The sequence below is a fragment of the Dicentrarchus labrax genome, unplaced genomic scaffold (assembly GCF_905237075.1).
Source record: "Dicentrarchus labrax unplaced genomic scaffold, dlabrax2021, whole genome shotgun sequence".
NCBI lineage: Eukaryota > Metazoa > Chordata > Actinopteri > Moronidae > Dicentrarchus > Dicentrarchus labrax.
In genome coordinates, this window is record NW_026136703.1 from 1,586,914 (window position 1) to 1,593,664 (window position 6,751).

Sequence of the window (6,751 nt, forward strand, 5' to 3'; positions counted from 1 at the left end):
GGTACTGTTGGGTCTCTGTAATTAATGTTAAAGAGTTCGGTCTAGACCTGCTCTATTTGAAAAGTGTCCTGAGATAACTTCTGTTATGAATTGGCGCTATACAAATAAAATTGAATTGAATTGAATTGAATTGTTCACCTCGAGCTCTGGAATGGGTAATTGGCGACCTCTTAACTTTGCCCTGTAGTTGCCCATTTTATACTTTATCCTCTGTTGCCAACCATATAGGCCATTAAAAGACCCTGGCTCTTTGAGGCATGGGTATTTTTCTACCAAGGCTTCAGCAACAGCTAAAATCTGGACACCAGTTGGATATGCTGTGAAGCCAAATATAGTCTCTGCGAGCTTCTCAAGAATGCTACTAGTTACTCTTGGGTTGTTCAAAAGTGTGCCATAATTTTCATAAGCTTGCTTTCCTGCTTCCAGTGCAAGGTCTACATCATAAGAAAAGACTGGTATTTCAAACTTAAATGGCCATGGCTTAGACCTGTAGGATGGTCCACTCTCATCTGGGGAGGAAAGCAGGATTGTGTCACATCCAGATGAAGAGGAGCTTGCTTCCGTAGATAGTGGAACTGGAGATTCGACCTCTGACATGTCCACAGGAGTGAGACTCAAGATTACTGGTTCAGTTTTTACTACTTTGAGGTTAGCTTTATCTTGTACTTCCTCAATCGAGGTCAAAGTGAAGAACTGACCATCGAAATCCATGTCCTGGTACATAACAGTGAATGGTCCTGTAATATCAAATGTCTCTCAAAGAACATCAGTGAGGTCCTGAAGTGTGCTTGGGATGCCTGCAGGTAAAAGTAGTTTACGGACATCATCCTCCCCAAAAATTATCCGCAGTTTCGCTGGGGGGTGCCATATCAACAGGAAGAAGCTGCAACAACAGAGAAGAGAAATACACAGACATTTATTCGCAAGCTTCTCTCCTCATACTTAAAAGGATAGGCAAATGTGGTGCTTCAAAGTTATCAGGCGTCTTCCTGCAAGGGTGTATGGAGCCAAAGGATAAAAATCTTTAAGCTCTCTTTGCTCAAGTAACTGCACACTCCCTGTGTTCTCCAGCTCATAACTCCTCAGGTGTACATTGTACCATGTATTTTGTTGTCTCACAAAAAAAGTCAGTTTGTTACAAATCACCATTATCTGCAACACTTCAGAAAAGTCAGGCAGTCCTGCAGTGGAACCACAACACAACAACATTCCCACTGCATAGTTGGTGCCCAAATTGCACACATTATTGGCAACATGCACAGCCGTAACAGCAGGGAATCTGCATTTCACCAGGTCTTTTAGATCATCCTTAAGCACATCTAAAGAGACCTCTGTTGTTTTTGTGATTGCAAGTGATGGTTTGACAGCATGTGATTGATGGTATGCAACCATGAGCTGGTGCTTATTTGCAAGGGACAGCAAGATATTCCTGAAACAACCAGTGTGTCTGACCACCTTCTTGAAAAAGCTGTGTTTGGCCTCGAATCTCATTGTCCAGAGGGCAGCAAGGGGGCCAAATTCCCGAATGAGCTGAGGATAATGCTCAAGGAAATGGTGCTTGGGAATGAGCTTATGTTGGGGGAAATCATCAAGGAATCTGCTTCGGTGTTCTGAAATGATGCTGTCAAGATAGCAAATGCTTTCTTCTGTATGGACTGGAGACATGACAATGTCCACAATGTCTTTCAGTGTCATCAGCATCTGCCATACAGGCTCTTGTTCGGGTACTTTTAAACCTATAATCAGAGGCAAAAGACGTAATAAGCACCAATTTTCATGTGCGTTGCCCCCTACTGATTTTCGAGTCGAAAAGTTAGCAGGAATGAGATGAGGGCGATTTGTTTTATCACTCCACTTGTATGGGAAATTGCAAATGGCATCATTCAGTTCCATGAGAGAAAAATTTTTTTCTTGATCAAGTTATCAAATGCCAAAGCCAGTTCAACTGGAACAATGCCCTCCAGCAGATCATGTAAAACATCTGGAGGGTAACCAAAGGTTTTTCTGACAATGCACACTGTGTTTTTACACCATAACAAGGAGTGTGATCTGGACTTGACACAGCTGTCTGTACATGCAGTGTATGCTGATCTTTGGTTCTTTGATGAAAAGACCCAGATCTCACTTCATCGGACTGAAAATTGGATCGATCCCCAACACGAGATGTCCCAAGAGGATTACATACCTCAAAGTCATCAATGTACAGGATGAGACTCACCCTGTTCTCCTCTACAGAGAAAAACTCATTTTTTTGATAGTGAGATCCATCACGAAATGTCTGGTACTTAAAGTCATTTTCAGATTTGTTTTCACCTTCAAATGTGTTTTCTTGAAAAGACTTACTTAGGACTTGCACCAAGGAGGGCAATATTGGGACATACTGGAAGGTTTTGCACTCTTTTTTATCAAGTATGTGTTCTTCTGGTTCAACTGAAAAATGCTTCTTCATGAATTCTCTTCTCTTGTATGAAGTTGTGAAAGAGCCACCTGTCCCCAAGGCAGTACTTATAGGGTGTGTCTCACAAATATTTTTCAATAAATCTGAGATAATGGCTGGATCCAGATCAGAATTATGGCTTTTCAAGGTGGACACCACCACATCTCTTAAAAGTGGACCAGATGCAGAGGTGGATATAAACTGAAGCTCATCTACTATTTCATCAATGCATTTGTTTGGGACATTGAACATGCTTTCCAACTTTAAAAAGAGATGGCCAAATTTCTCCTTTATATCCTGAGACAACTCCTGTGGTTCCCCATCCCAAAGCTCTAAGCTCTCTTCCACACAGGTCTCATCCTGAGCAAACATGGGTTCATAAGGTTGGCTTTTTAATACTTCAGTTTTAAAATCCTCAAGGGTGTGTGACTGGTGTTTTCTGTGTCTATGTGTAGCAAAGGTGGAATAAATATTTGTACTGAAGTTGCAGTTTTTGAAGACACATGCAACTGCTTCAAACTTCCTTAAGTGGCTGCCAAGATGCTCAAAATACTGCTTCTCTGAATCAAAAAAAACAGAGCAGCAAAGTAGACAAGTAAATGAAAGAGGTCCACTTTGGGTGACCATCTCCACATGGTGTCGAGACAAATGGGTCTGAAGGGCATTAAATGTTTTAAACGAGCAAGGGCAATCACTGTGAAGACAAGGGACTGACTGGCTGCGACCACCATTTCCATGCTTTAGTCTGTAATGTTTAAACAATCCCAACCTCTTCTCTGACTCAAAGCTACATATCTTACAGATCTGTAGCAAGCCGTGCTACAGACGGGGTTCCCCAGCACACAAAACTCCCGGACCAGACTGTCGGTTCACGCAACTCTTTATTTGAGGCACAAAATGCAGCTGTACCGCTGCTCGGCAGCTTCCGCCCAGAGGCCTGTCTTTCGGCGTGTGTCTCCCCCGGATCCAGCACACTACTGCCAAGATAAAAGGTAGAGTTATCAGACAATCATTGGCAGGTGAGGTAATCAACTCACCTGGTGCCACTCTCCCAGGCCTTCCCCACACCTCTCCCTCCTGCAGCTGAGCGCGAACCACGCCCACCTCCACAACATCCATCTCATGTTGTGGCACCTGAAACATACAAATTAAACATCTCAAAATTAAACCAAACTGCCACACAGTTAAACACACAAGTACACACGTTAAACCTAATCATTACTAATTTGATCTTACCTTGTGTCAGCCTTGGAGTCCAAATTAACAGAAGGTCCTATGTTCTGTTAAAAAAAAAAAAAAAGGGTTATCTATATGCTTTTCACCTAATTTCTACTAACTCAAGGATGCACATTGATATTTCATTTTTTAAAATCTACATATCATATATTACAAATTATGTGTACATTATTTTGTAATATTACCTGTATGGCCAGGTTTTTTTAGTCCAAAGTAGTTGCTATTGTGCATACAAAGGCTGATGCTCCTCATGCTCTTAAAGACTGTTGTGACTTCCTGTTCAAGTCTAAAAGGAAAACAGAAATATAATGACAAGAAGCAGTGACTCACTTTACATAGTGCTATGGTGACAATTTCATCAAACAACAGAAAGTTATACTTTCTATATAATAAGTACAGTATTATACAGTAAGTAACTAATAACATAACCTGCTGGTTAGACCGGGGTAACTGCTGGTGTACATGACGTGACATTATTGTTACACTACAGTTTACAAAGGGAAAGTTATTGAAAGTAGTTCATAATAAATTTAACAAGAATAAGCAAAAACAGTTCTCCAAATTGATAGTATAGACAGCAGAAATCAATGGATATGCAAAATTATGTTTCTGACTCTACATGCATAAAATGTACCTTTTGAATAAATTCGATTTTGCTTTAATGTTGCAATTTGCAGACGGTCCCTGAACACCTGACTCAGTCGGCTACGCACAGACCAATGCATTCCTCCAGCACAGTTATGGCTCCCACAGAGTCGGCGTACTGTACCCATACTGTGAGCGACGCTGACTGTCACTGTCTACGGACGTTTGAGGTTTCATAGTCCAGCGTACCGTGTCAGCTCGGTGTCGCATTAAAACAGGTCGATGTGAAGACTTGAGTGAAACCGAGTGCGTGTACACGGAGACCGCAGTTGTCCGCATCGAGTACGCGCTTTTTTTTTCAAAAGCAGCGGTGCGAAAACTTTTATGACAGCAATTATTTCAAACTAAACCGTAGTCGTTTTTTTGTGTTCACAAATACACATATACAATCATAAATTAACTCACGTCTATTGTATCAGTATCAACAATTTCAAAGGACTTCAACTTCAGTGACTTGTAACGGGAGGTGTGGAGCTAGAAGAGGAGAGGAGACAACAGTGCCGGAAGCACAACTTTTCCTTTTTTCTGTAAAACGCGTATCATATAACAATGAAATTCACTCATTCCAGCCAGCAGCATCTTTACCACATCCAGTTTTGATAAAACCACGACCTCATGTATTGGGGCCTTTCCAGACGAAAAGGACATACCTCGTGCCAGCAAAGTTACGTTGGTTAGCTAGCTAGTCAGCAGGAAAATTACACTATTTGCTAGCGCTGCAGCCGCCGCTGCTTTCAGTGCAGAGAAACTGACTCAAAGTTTGTTTCGCTTAAAACTTACCTTCATGGTGACAGGGCTGGTGTTAGGACTGGACCCAGGAGCAGACACCCAGACAGTATGGAAGGTTTAAAGGGGGTTTTATTCCACGCACACACACACACACAGGGGGGATGAGGGGCGGCCACAGCAGGAACGGGTGGGTGAGATGGCGGAAGAGACCGGAGACACAGAGGCACAGGAGAGCGGACACAGGAAGCCAAACTGCACAAGGGACCCTGGGGCACGGGAGAGAAACGGTTAGACAAGGGGACACGCACAGGGAAAACACAAGAGAGCTTGAAGTTGCCTAACTCAATACTGAGAGGAGCCACGAGAGTTACCACCACATAGGCTGAAACAATCTGGCGATGAATGGGAGGAAGACCGGGGTTCTTGAAGACTGAGGCATGATGACTGATTGAGAGCAGGTGAGACAGCAGGCAGCAGGTGAGGAGAATGGAGGCCGCACCCTCAGACACACAGGGAATGGGGAGGAGCAAAGGGAGCAGGAGGGGAGCAGAGCCATGACAGTACCCCCCCCTCAACGGACGCCTCCTGGCGGCCCTACCGGGCTTGTCAGGATGGGATCGGTAGAAGTCCGAAAGAAGGGAGGAATCCAGGATGAAGTGCCGGGGAACCCAAGAACGCTCCTCCGGCCCGTACCCTTCCCAGTCCACCAGGTACTGGAAACCCCGGCCCCGCCGTCGGACGTCCAGGATCTGGCGAACTGTGTAGGCTGGGTGGTCGTCAATGAGCCGGGGGGGCGGAGGGGGGTCGGCCGGAGGGCACAGAGGGCTGGAGGAGACAGGCTTCAGGAGAGATACGTGAAACACAGGATGCACATGTAGTGACGGAGGGAGTTTTAACCTCACCGCCACAGGATTGATGATTTTGTCCACTTCAAAAGGTCCAATAAATCGTGGAGCCAGCTTTCGAGACTCTACCTGCAATGGCAGGTCTCGAGAAGACAGCCATACCTTCTGACCAGGTGTGTAATCGGGGGCAGGGAGTCGGTGGCGGTCCGCCAGGCGTTGGTTTCTAGCCGCTGTCCGTAGCAGGGCTGCACGAGCCTCAGTCCAAATCCGGCGACAGCGGCGCAGGTGGTCCTGTACTGACGGGACCGCCACCTCCCCTTCCTGAGATGGGAACAATGGAGGTTGAAAACCATAAGCTGCCATGAATGGGGACATACCTGTGGCAGCGCAGGTGAGGGAGTTGTGAGCATATTCGATCCACGGAAGAAATGTGCACCAGGAGACCGGATGTCGGGCGGCGACGCAGCGCAAGGCAGCCTCCAGTTGCTGGTTAGCCCGTTCTGTCTGGCCGTTGGATTGTGGGTGGTAACCTGAGGATAGACTGACAGAAGCACCCAAGGCCTGGCAGAAGGCTCGCCAAACCTGGGAGGCGAATTGTGGACCACGGTCTGAAACTAGGTCTTGAGGGATTCCATGTAGGCGGAACACATGGGTGACCAGGAGTTTGGCAGTCTCTAGGGACGAGGGGAGCTTGGGCAGAGGCACGAAATGGACAGACTTAGAAAAACGGTCAACAATAGTGAGAATGGTGTCATTACCTTCAGAGGTAGGCAGTCCAGTAACAAAGTCCAGGGCGATATGGGACCAGGGGCGACTTGGAACGGGCAAGGGGTGTAATTGTCCAGCTGGCAGCTGGTGG

At 45.6% G+C, this 6,751-nt stretch overlaps 1 long non-coding RNA gene across 1 annotated transcript; it reads right to left on the reverse strand.

Moving 5' to 3' along the window:
* Positions 1–5,158: 5,158 nt before the first annotated feature.
* On the reverse strand, positions 5,159–5,634 carry LOC127354519 (uncharacterized). The gene is made up of 2 exons (XR_007881571.1): positions 5,419–5,634; positions 5,159–5,313 (listed from the first exon to the last, which is right to left on the reverse strand). It is a non-coding gene; the product is annotated as an uncharacterized LOC127354519 (long non-coding RNA).
* Positions 5,635–6,751: the final 1,117 nt, after the last annotated feature.